The following is a 12,524-nucleotide window of genomic DNA, read 5'->3' on the forward strand; positions in this document are numbered from 1 at the left end:
ATAGTTTACATTTTTTAATAAGTACAATTTGAATTCTGTGTGGTCACGACTGGCCTGCACGTGTCTGGAGAGTTAAGATCATCTGAGAAGATAATCACTTAAGACCAGCCTGAAATTGAGTTGCTTTTGTGATTATCTGGAGGCAAATTGGGTTCAAGATCGACCTGCTGATCCTCAAGTGTGTGACAGGCAATAAAGCTAGTTGTAAAGAGGGTCTTATTTGCATTTTCACCTAAATACTTTTAGTCACTTTGCTGCAGAAGCACACTGATTTCAAATTAGGGGTTAATAGTGCCTGCTGATATCACGTCTTGAATGTAAATTACAGAGCTCAAATGATGCACTTCTGCAACTTTTCTCTGTAATACTTGTGTTTGGGGTTTTTTGGGTTTCAGAACTTGTGGTCAAACCAAACAAGATGTTTTCTGGTGTTTCATAGACTAAAGTAAGGGCAAGTTAAGCAACATAATTATTAGTTGCAGCTCTAATAACATATTTGTTTTGCAGTTATTTTGTTTATTTAAAAAATGATATGTCTGCGTGTCACGCAGTTCACGATCTTGGCATAATCTCTCTCTTAGTTCTCGCATGTTCCCATCACTGACATCTCTGAGTGTTTGGTGTGTGTGTGTGTGTGTGTGTGTGTGTGTGTGTGTGTAGTCTGGTTGGTGACAGACGGCAAAAACAGACATGTGGGTCAGTAATGGGTCAGTTTTTGTTGCCTCAGGTCACTCAGAGAGCTGCATTGTGTGTGTTCAGTCATGCAGCAAAGCTGAAATCTTCGCACAGCAGACAGGGGAAAGAGGCCGTATACAGTATGGGTTTGTATGTGGCACACAGTCCCACACACACTGAATACCTCAGAAAGCACACAAAGACAGTGTTATTAAAGTGGAATATTATGTTGTCAGAAAGAAGAAGTTTGCAGAAGAGAAAAAACTGCTTTTTTCAACTCTCTCAAAAATGAAAATGTCAGAGCTCTTAATAAAAACAAATACTGTCACATTTCATACACACAGATACCCTGCCGCTTCATGCACCTTATTTAGAGTAATACCTAATACTACACAAATGCATATGAATATGCACACAGACTAACAGCAAGCAGCCACATTAGTTCTCATTTGTCCTTTCTGTGTTAATGTGGGTGAGCACAACTTTAATGGCTAACTGTGGAGGGTAAATAAAAATTTGCATAATTTGTGTTACTTATGCAAAATGCCACACTTCCTTTGTGAAAAGCAAGTATACACAGTAAACTGGTTGTATATCAGGTTAGCACAGAACATTTTGTGCCATGTTCACAAACAAATTGTTGATAGAGACAGAGACAGAGACAGAGAGACACTTTATTCATCCCCCATGGGGGAAATTCAGATTGTCCAGCAGCTCTTATATTTATATATAGACAGAAAAACACTATATAAAATAAGCAGTTTAAATCAATATGCAACATAAGATAACTAAAAACACGTCTTCACATAGACGTTCTTTTGTTGGAGTTATGTATATGTTTGTTTCTGTCAGCACTATGTTTATAGAAAATGGTACATTTCAGTTACAGATCTTTGCTTGGCTTCAAACTCATAACAACTTCTCTATACTAGAGCCCCAGGCCAAAACATCCAGTAAAAACAGAGATGAATCACAATCAACTGAGATAATTACACCACTAATTAAACTAAACAAAACAAATCCCTAAAACTAGGTCCAGGTCAGTTGACTTTGTTCGAGAAAAACTGAAGTCTAATAGTGGAGACATGGATGGACAAACCTGAAGAACTAAAGCTGACTGTTGCTCCTCCACTCTAACAAATAAAAAATCTCACATCCTAACATGTCTCCTCACACTGGCCTAAATAAATCCCACTGTCATACTGGGGCAAGACATACAACTTTTAAGGTTAGGAAGTAGTAAACAGAGTCAAATTACAAATACCTTAAGTATCTTAACTCTTTCAAGTATCTTCTTATATTGAAAACATTTTCAATAAATGTGGTGCAGGTGAACACAGGCACTAGGTGTGAAATACACTTACTGTAGTTTACTGTTCAGTTTTGCCAGTTTCAGTCTTCCTGCTTTCCTTCTTTTATCCAACATTTGTCAGCATCTTCCTAACACTCCATAGAAAATTACGCACTCGTGTGTATGTTCACTGGTCGACCACATTTATGGTTAATGAGTGAAGTCTAGGCAGCTGCTTGGTAAAAAGACAATGTTCATGGTTCAAGCAAACCAACACAGCATTGGTTTAACTGTGTATGGGCCAAAAAAAATAAAAATTCTGTCCACCCAATCCCCTAAACTGAACTTTTCCCCAAGAGGTTTTGAGGAGTCAAAACGTCACACTGCTGCCACTTTTACTTCTGACACAGATAGTCAGAAAACATAAACAGAGGAGGTTTTAAGTATTTTAAACACTGCACCAATCCTGTCATTGTTCTGCATGGTCTCAGGGAGTCTATCTACACATTTGTGAAGGCTAGTGGGAATCAAAACAAAGAATAAAAAGTGACACTATAATGCTGCAAAAATATCCACACACTCATTCAAATACCAAACAAACTCACACAAACTCACACTGGGATGCAGCATGTGATAGCCGGGTTGTAATCCAGGATTAGTCAGATTAAAATCTCTACTTGTCTATGTGTGTTAAACGATTAAAGCCAGACAGGCCTATTTACTGTACCAGGAACATGATCAAATCAACAGGCTCAACTGAGACACAGACAGTGCTGAAGAGCAAATTATTTGTTTGCCCACTAAAGTCTCTTGTCCTTTGATGCAAAACTGGTGTTTACTCTTCTTATGAGAGAGAGAGGAGGAGGAATGGAGACAAAAACTTAATGAAACTAAAAAGAAAGATGGCACAGAAGAGGGGAGAGTGTTCTGTGTTGGGACTGATAGAACCTGGATGAATGACAAAGAGTTGTAATTAATAAACTCAGAGGATAATCAGGAGGCAGCATTCACACATACTTGGACATGCAGGCTTTGCTCACTGTGTGTCTCACACACACACACACACACACACACACATAGACACACACACACACACACACACAGTAAGGTGGAGTATATCGCTCCATACAGCCGAGGACCAGGGGCTGCTGTGGCGTGATGGAGGAGAGAGAACAAATATAAAGTGAGGAAGCACCTAATGAAGATTTTAAATGAGGAAATTCCTGTGAAAATATGATAACCCTTCCTCCTCACCCACTGTGTCCCTTCTCTCCCCTTCCCCGCTCTAATGCCAATACTAATTCATCCTCTGCTTTCTCTTCCCACCCCTCTCCTTCTCCTCTCCTCTCTGTGTCCTGCACACCATAAACACTGTTATTTTAATTAGGATTTGTATACCCCAACAATTTAATTTTCTCTTCCATATTTTCCCCAGAAATCTCTGTTTTATTAGTTATCAAACTGTACCAGGCCAAACTCGTAATTACACTCCGTCCCAGGGGGGAAATGTGTATGTGTACATGAATTGGTGGTGTATCTAAACTTGTGAGGACTTACGATGTAACACAAAATCTTAGCTGACCCTCACAGAGAAAACTACAGATTGTACAGAGAAAGTTAAAAGTGCCTGAGGTTAATTTTACAAAAAAAGGTAACACTGTTCAGGAAATGAATGAATGTGACTCTGCATTGTTCTTAAAAGTGAAACCAAAACCAGTACATGTGCGCACAAGTACGTAAGAGAAGGTTTTTCCTCTTTATAAATTCATTGTTTGGCTAAATCTTAGAGCGAAGGGTTATATTATTTACCTGTGGTAATTGGTTTTCCCACATGGCAGTTCTCCTCATTACACACACAAATATACAGATTCGTGCACATACGCATGCACAGTAATGAAGGGTAAGACAAAGAAGATGCCATTTCAGATAGTGAAGGCACAAAGTCAACACACTTATTAAATCCACACACACAGAAACCCACACAGACATTAATGTGTGTGTGCTAGTGTGTGTGATTAGCAATGTTTTAGTGACACAGTGATGATCTCAGGGTAGAAAAGCACAGTGATAGAACTAATCAAACACTCGGGCTCATCCAGTGTCACAAATACATCCATTATGTGAAAATCCTGATCTCTTTGCTTTGTGACCAACTTGGTCTTAACTGAATATTAACTGATGGAAAGACAGAGGAAAGTGTGTGTTTTGGGGGGAGTTGAGGATCAGTCTGTTTTATCTCTCCCTCCTAGAGGTGAAAATCAAACATTTACCATTCGTCCAGCTCACCTTATGGTCTCTGCCTCCTGTATCTTTCCACCTACTTATCTCCTCTCGTTCACCTCCCTGTGATCCACGTCGACCCTCCCGATGTATCTTCAAAAACCGCTCTCCATGCTAACTCAAGCTGCAGTGACCTGAAGGTTACAAAAACATGATTCTGTGTCCTGTTTTAGAGCAGTTAGAGGATGAGGTGATCAGTTTAACCTGCTAAATAACTGTGGCTTTGGTATTTTAGTGTGATATAACAACCCTTTTAAAAATCATTTGATGATGAAATACAAGGCAAAACTGGGAGACTACAGCAGACAAGTGTTACATTTAGACATTCAGACTCTTTTGTCTTGTTCACAATAGACACATTTGAGAGGTGCATCTCAAGAAAACACTGAGGACTCACTGCTGCTCCAGTGAGAGTGTTTCATGAAGGTATTCAAATCCTGAACTCACCATACTGCCAATCATTTTTATCATTCATGGTCATACTGAGAAAGAAGTTAACATTCGCTTCAGCTACAGAATTACTCAATTAGTCCAAATTATTGTTTTTAGAGTACATCATGAAGGTCTAGTCATTGTCACAAATGGTTCAGACTACAGCAGTGAGGACCCAAACCCAGACATGAAGGGCAGATATAATAAAGTAGCTTTAATGTTTTTAAAAAATGGCAACAAAAGAAAAAAATACCTGGCTTAAAAACAGAGACACAAAAACAGGGTGCAGGTAGTAAACAAGCAAGCAAGAACAAGAGTCTCCAGAATGAAAGACAAAACAGAAACATGATCTGGCTAGGGGGCAGGTTTATAAATTGTGGAGTGGGAACTGGTGTGTGAGTGGGTAGGGAAGGTGAGGTGACTGGAACAGGCAAAAAAGTCAGAGGGCGTCTAGTGGATGTCTGAAGAAAAAAGCTGCATATGAAATCAAAGGCCTGAAGGAGGGAGTCTGGCTGACAGGGGCAGAATGAACAAAAGTAAAAGGACTGGGACAGAAATCTCACAAAATTGTGCTTTACTAATAAACCTTTTTCACAGAGGACACTATACTGTAGAGAAAAACACAAGTGCAAATAATAAACTTAAATGAATCCTGCTTGAGTTTGAGTGTTCAGGTATCATGCATGCTATTTTAATGCACTAATGTTGTTAGCATGCACTTTCAAAATATACACTTTATTAGCTTTAGTGGGCTTATTAACACAATTTAGAAAACGTCACCTGACAAACCGGCTCCGTACATATCTAATACTGCCAATTAAATAATGAAAAGTGAAAATGAAGTTTGAAGCTACTTTACTTCTGATATTTGTGACTATCAAAGCGATTATGTAAGACAAACGTGACCAAGATATAAAATCAATGATTTCAACTGAAGTTGGGTGAATAGGCTACAAATGACCAGACAGACATTAAACATGTTTTTTTACTAGATCACTAGTTAGAATCAGTTCTGTGTTGAAGCATGGGGTTAGGTGTCCTCGTATCAGTTATTGTCTCATTTAAAAAAAATAGGAAAACAGTCAACATCACCCAAATTTGAGCTATTCATTCATCATGTGTGACTGAAATGTGAACAATGTATAATTTCCAACAATTCAATACAGACCTAACAAAGAATAAAGCTCCCCCAAAGCCAAAATACAAGCAAAATGACACATTCTAATTACTGTAGTTACAATAAGTACAACCTGTGTGGATTTAAGCAGGATTCCTGTGGGTGTGCTAACCCTTCATTGTTCTTTTGAGCTGCACAGAGACATAAAGCTAAGCGGCACATGCCTCACTGTGAAATAAATGTCTCATTCTGCAAGGAAAAACAGAAAAGAGCTAAATTAGACCAAATCTAAGCTGTTCCTTTAAAACGTCTCTTGTACAACACCCATCATTAATCATCCACCATTAAATGTTGAAGGCCCTTCATCCTCAGCCAGGTGTGTTCACTTCTTCTGGCTGATTAGATCTCTGCTCAGGCTGATGTCTGGTATCGCTGATCAAAGATGCTCCACTGTGTTCAAAATTGCTCCCTAATTGCAATAGTATATACTGTACTGTAGTAAACATTACAGGGTAAACTTTGACTCTGAGTTTCAAAAGAAGTGAAATGTGAATATGAAAGAAATAGCAACATATTTGGTGGATGGCAATGTATTAAAGCCTTAATGTACCTATGTGCATTGTTGTCCCTCCTGATCAGGTGCAACATCTGATGAGTTAGATGTAAATCGAATATATTTTGTTCAGACCCACATGGCTCTGAGAGGAGTCCTTATCAAAATATGTGCTGTACTGTTGGAGTTTCAGTGTCATACATTAAAAACTACATGCAGAAATATAACAAAGCTATGCATGAGATTGTTGACCTATAAAAAAACACTTCCCCCAGTTCTGAACTATTCATTTCATGTAAGTTTGAAAAGTGAATCAGAATTATATATTCAAGACTGCACACCCACACTGGTGTTCTCACATATTCTGGCTAATTAGACCTCTACTCAGGTTTGGTTTGGGTGGAGCTATACTGGGAATGATAACAAAACTCAGTGTACTAAGTGACTTTTTCCACATAGCACATGTTTGAGCTTCTCAGTTCAGGAAAGTCTGTGGACAGAGTACTGTTCTTACTGTGGACAGAGTACTGTCCTTACAGTGGACAGGACAGAGTACTGTCCTTACTGTGGACAGGACAGAGTACTGTCCTTACTGTGGACAGAGTACTGTCCTTACTGTGGACAGGACAGAGTACTGTCCTTACAGTGGACAGAGTACTGTCCTTACTGTGGACAGGACAGAGTACTGTCCTTACAGTGGACAGAGTACTGTCCTTACTGTGGACAGAGTACTGTCCTTACTGTGGACAGAGTACTGTCCTTACTGGTGAGCCTGTTCCCTTTAAAGGGCTCATATGGAATTTGCTGGTAAACAGATAATTCAGTGCTGTTCACAAAAGGAATTTGTCTTTATCCTTGAGGTCTAACAAACATGTCAAGCACATTTCCTTACTCAAGACATTTGCAAAATGTGACACCATTGGTAGATGGCACCACTGAGATAAACAGAAAGCCACCCACCGTGAACATTTTCATCAGATTTTGCAGTAGATCAGGCAGCCAGTATGCACAATACATGTACCACCCTTGCTTAGCTCCAGCAGAAGGGACCTGAGGTCTTTCAGTCTCAGAACACTTGGTCCAGACAGGTGCAGTCCCAGTTTGTGCCTCTCATATAAGGTCACAATTTTAGGTCACAGAGGTAACCACTGATTTCTCTGAAAGATCATATAAAATTCAGAAGTTTGTTTAAAAACACTTACAGCTGTTCTGGAGTTACCTTCAGATTCCTCAAAGACTCTTCTAACCACCTGGGACTCCATAGGGCACCTGAGCAAAACATACTGATGATAATAATTTATAACAAGAGTCAGTTATAGTGTTCATATCACATCCTGAATGTCCTTTCTGGGATTAATAATGTTTATCTCATCTCATCTCTCATATCATCATCTGTGATTGATTCAGTTGTAATCAGCCCTGCAGAACTCTTGGGCCATAATCACTGTAAATTATAGATCTGCATTAAACTTCACAAAATACTTCATTTTAAGCACAAATGCATAGGGGGAAACATTTCACCCTGTGGGAACTGCACCAAAATGAAATAACACTATTTCTGCTTCAGTACAAAAAACAGACTTCCACACACACCTGTCTAAGGGCAACTCTGTATATGTAACACAATTTTCTTGTGATGTGCTTTAGAGATTTAAAATATTGGATTAGTCCTTTAAATATGTTTATTTGGTCCTGCTAACTGACAGATTTAACATTGACCCTACTGACTTGTGCCTGTTCTCTACCACCAATATTCTTAGCATTAACTTTTATATAGTCTCAAGACAAGTAAAAGCTAGAAAATAACACACACGAACTGCTGGGCTGGTCTATAGCATTTTATACACTAAATGACCATTTACACCAAACTAACAAGACAACTATAGTCTACGAGGCCTGTAAACAAATCTAATCAGTCAATTTACGCAAAAAAAAAAACCCTGTGTGTAATATGAGTATTTAGAACACTCACTCTAGTTCTACTGGGGTATTTGTTTCTTTTTGTCCCTGATGTTTTACTGAAAACGAGGCTTTCCCGCTTTACTAAGCTTCTTTTCTGAAGTCCATCCCGTTAATCAATCCACCCCACCCAGACTTTTGTGTGACTGGCTCCCTAATGGTGGAAGAATTGGCTTTTCTTCCCAATCAGATGTGTCACAGTTTAGATAAAAAGAAATATTTTACTAAAATACAGATAACACCTTCTCCACACCATCACATTGTCTTTGTTCTCCATTCCTTTCACCTTCTTTAGAACAAAAAATCTTTTACTTTCCCAGTGCTCTCCTGTTTACATGACTGCTTTAGAGCCACAAAGAAAATTGCATAGTAATAGAAAGCTGTGACCTTGCATTCCTGACCTTGCTTATTATTATTTTAGTCATACGGGAACCTAAGCTCACTCTACTGTTCCATTCAGGCTAATTCACACTCAATAAGAGTGCCAGCTAAATGTCTCAAGTGTAAAATGGAAAACGCTGGCCGGCAGACAGGGAAAAGCTGGTGGGTGGTGAGGTGTTGAAATACACTGTTCACATGTATTAGTGCGAGGAGCTCGCCAGAGCTTCAGTTCCACAGTGAGCAATCAATGGACCTGCACCTGTCGGCAGCCTGGGAAACTATTCAAGGTTTGGAAGTTTGGATCATAAATTATAACATCAGAGCCTGATTATACATGTAGTGTCTAAAATATAAAATATCAGAAAGTAGTTAAAAAAAAAAACTAGCCTACAGTAACCATCTGTAGGCTACAACTTTCAATTCATTCAAAATGCTGTGGCCAGAGTCCTCGCATAAACCCACAAATATGATCACATTTCCCAAGTTCTTAAATCCCTTCTCTGGCTTCATCTACAATACAGAATCTATTTTATAATCCTACTGCTGGTCTATAACAGTTTAGCACCCCAATATGTTACTGACTTGCCTATCGATTATAGTCCGTCTAAAGCCCTCAGATCATGTTAGTCATGTTGTAGCTGTGCCCAGATCAAGCGAAGGTCCTCAGACAGGACCTTTAATTACTTAGGATCCACTCTCAGGAATAAATTGCCTTGTGACCTGCATCAGTCACCACTGTCTCCACTTTTAAAAAGAGGCTCAAAACCTTTTTGCTTCCATTCAGTTGTGTGTATATGTGTGTGTCAAATGACAAAATAGATTATTGTCTTACAAAATGAGCATTTACTGATCTGATGCCCATTTTACAAAAACCTTGGGCACAAAACAAGTCCTTGGTGAAGGTTTATGATTGAAAGAAAACATAGACAATCAATAGAAAACATGAAGGTGGCTACAACCTTTAAGCCGAAGGTCATGTTACAATCAAAGGCGGCTAAAGTAAGACACTGTTTGGTAACCTTGCAAGATTTTCTACTTGTATTTTAGAAAATGTCAATCAACAAAGAATCACATGGCACAGCTGTCCTTTGGAAAATAAAGGAAGGGAAATCTCGGAAACCAAACTCAATGATTAAGCAGTCGTGTTTGTGTTCTTGTAAGTTTGACAGCTTCTGATTTGAACAATGCAAACAACAATGCTTGTGTCCCTGCATGGCTCCAATTAAGGCTGTTAGGAACACAACACTGACAAAAAGAAAAATCTCCGACATATACAAAGTAATATTGGCATTCATTTCCACTAACCAATCTATTTCAGTTATTCTGGGTCTCCACAAACCTCTCACAGAAACGTACAGCTCAGCTGATAAATGCGACACTATATTTGCCAACTAGTCACTAACTGTGTACCTTGGGTGCTGAGCAGGTAGGGTACAGGACGTCTTTTTAAAAGTTTTTTTTAGAAAGACAATATAATCAAAACAGAAAAGTTGTGGGACATCAAACCAGACAATCAGCTGAAATTTACTCTTTAAATTCCATAGAACTAAGAAGAACTGCAGAGCAGGGTTATAATTCTCCATGGATGCATCAGTATGAGTGACCTCTTCCACATTAGACTTAGCCACTTGATCCATTCTTATAAAAAAACAATTAGAGCCAGTTTAATATGGGGTGCATAGTGTTAGAATTACCATTTGGAATATTCCCAAAGCTATAGAATTACACAGACCCAAGATACAACCAACTGAAATAGTCCTCCAATAATGGAGGAACATTATTCAAATACAAATGTTGCAAATCCTCTATACTGACTGACATTCTGCCCACTGGGTCTCAGTTTTTGACTTAGAGCAATAAGAACAGTTCTGCTATTAGAGAGGGAAGAAGAGAAGCATGTTGCACCGACTGGAGAGTGGGCCTGTCAGTCATCCCTAACAGCTGTGCTTGGCATTTCAGTCAGGTACAAAAGGTGTGTTTGGTGCCAAAGAACCTCAAGTCAGACAGGCATCCAGACAGTGTGCCTGAATAACAATATTTCATCAGAGTGAAGTGGGAATAACGGAAGAGGATGAGGGGGGTAAACGTAGTTCAGGGTGGAGCTGCAGTCGTCTTATGACTTTTAACAGAAAGGAAACATACGTCTTCAAGGTTCACCTCCACCATCTGTTCTCTGGCTGCAGCAACTCCTTCCGGCTTCTCCACACACAAACTCACCATTCAACGTGCCCTTCCAGATTCATTAGCATATAAATAACTCACACAAACACAAAAACACACACCAAGACAATGGTGCCATCATACAGATGCCTTTTCCAGTAGTGTGAAGAGATGAATGTGGAATATTAGTGAGTATAAGCAGACTGATGTCCATTAGTGTGTGTGTGGTAGAGTCTTGCTCCATGTCTGATGAAAAGGCTTTTAGGCTAATTACATGAGAAGAGTGTGTTGCTATATAGATGAGTTTTAATCTCTGCTTGAATCCCTCCCTCTCTCTCTCCCTAATACACATAAATATGTGCAGACACTCAATGGACTGCCACAGCTGTCAGATTTTTAAATTAGGAAGTCATTAAGAGAAGAACTTGTTCTTATATGTGGATGAGCTGTCTTCCACAACACTAAACTTCCAGTCAATAAAGAACATGATGTTCTGAGCATGCTTTACAGAACCTCCTCTCAGTTGGCTGCTGATACCTTGCATTTCATTCGGTGTGTTTTTGTTTTGAGAGAAAAAGGGAAAAATTTTTTAAATAGAAGCTCTTAATTTTTTAAAATATAATCTAACAGCGCCCTCTGTCCAAGAAGAGGCAGAAGTGCAAAACCCCTTCCTTTTAAATTTAACATGGAAAGGAGTCTCCACTTCAGTAGCTCTATTCAAAAGTACAAAGTCAAGTCAGGTCAATTTTAATTATGTAGCCTGAAAATCTGAATTTGTCTCAGGGGACTGTGCCTGGTGGGCTGAATCTCTAACAAACCTTTGATTTGGGTAAGGACCAACTCCAACAAAACACTGGGGGGGGGGGGGGAAATAAGGAAAGATCATTTTTCAGGACAGGCACAAAAAAGCAGCATAACATTAAGTGCAAACAGGTTACCAGGAAAAGTGTCAGTGCTTTTAGACTGAAGATGGTAGGTGCTGTTCACTGTAAAGCATATACATATAGAAAAAAAAAAAAATAAACAAAAATGTATACAAACAAGACATAACACAGAATCAGATGCAATTAACCCTTTATTTTACATTACATATTTGCTAAATCATTTGATATCACAACACATATTGCTATTTGTGTGACAACTCAAAATGTCTGAGCAAACAGTGTTTTCAGGTACAGATATGCACCAGTTAATAGTGAAAAGCCTGTTTTCTACAGAGCAGACTGCACAAATTAACAGCATTTGCTTCAACTAGCTGCACTCTAATTAAAATGAGACTTAAGACAACACCAGAAATCTAATACAGATATTCATAATTCAGAACTTCACAGTACATAGTCCATTTATTGCCTTAGGTTGATTTATAATATGAAATTCATATTTGATACAGGTGCAGGTATATTGGTACTTCAACTGTAAAAACAGTTGAAATGATCAAAAATAAGGAGAGGAGAAAAACAGTATACTGAACATATTCAGACCAGTACTGCACCAAAACAAAAAGGGCATCATTGATATGTAGAGATTGTGTCACTTTAAATCATCTGTTCTCCCATTTTTGTCAAATGAGCAAAAATAAAATCCTATAACTTAACTAGAATAAAGTTTTATGAAGGACAAAACATGTAACAAATTAAAATAAATATGAAATAAAACAGCAATACTAACTGAACACT

This window comes from Mastacembelus armatus, chromosome 1 (assembly GCF_900324485.2).
Source record: "Mastacembelus armatus chromosome 1, fMasArm1.2, whole genome shotgun sequence".
NCBI lineage: Eukaryota > Metazoa > Chordata > Actinopteri > Synbranchiformes > Mastacembelidae > Mastacembelus > Mastacembelus armatus.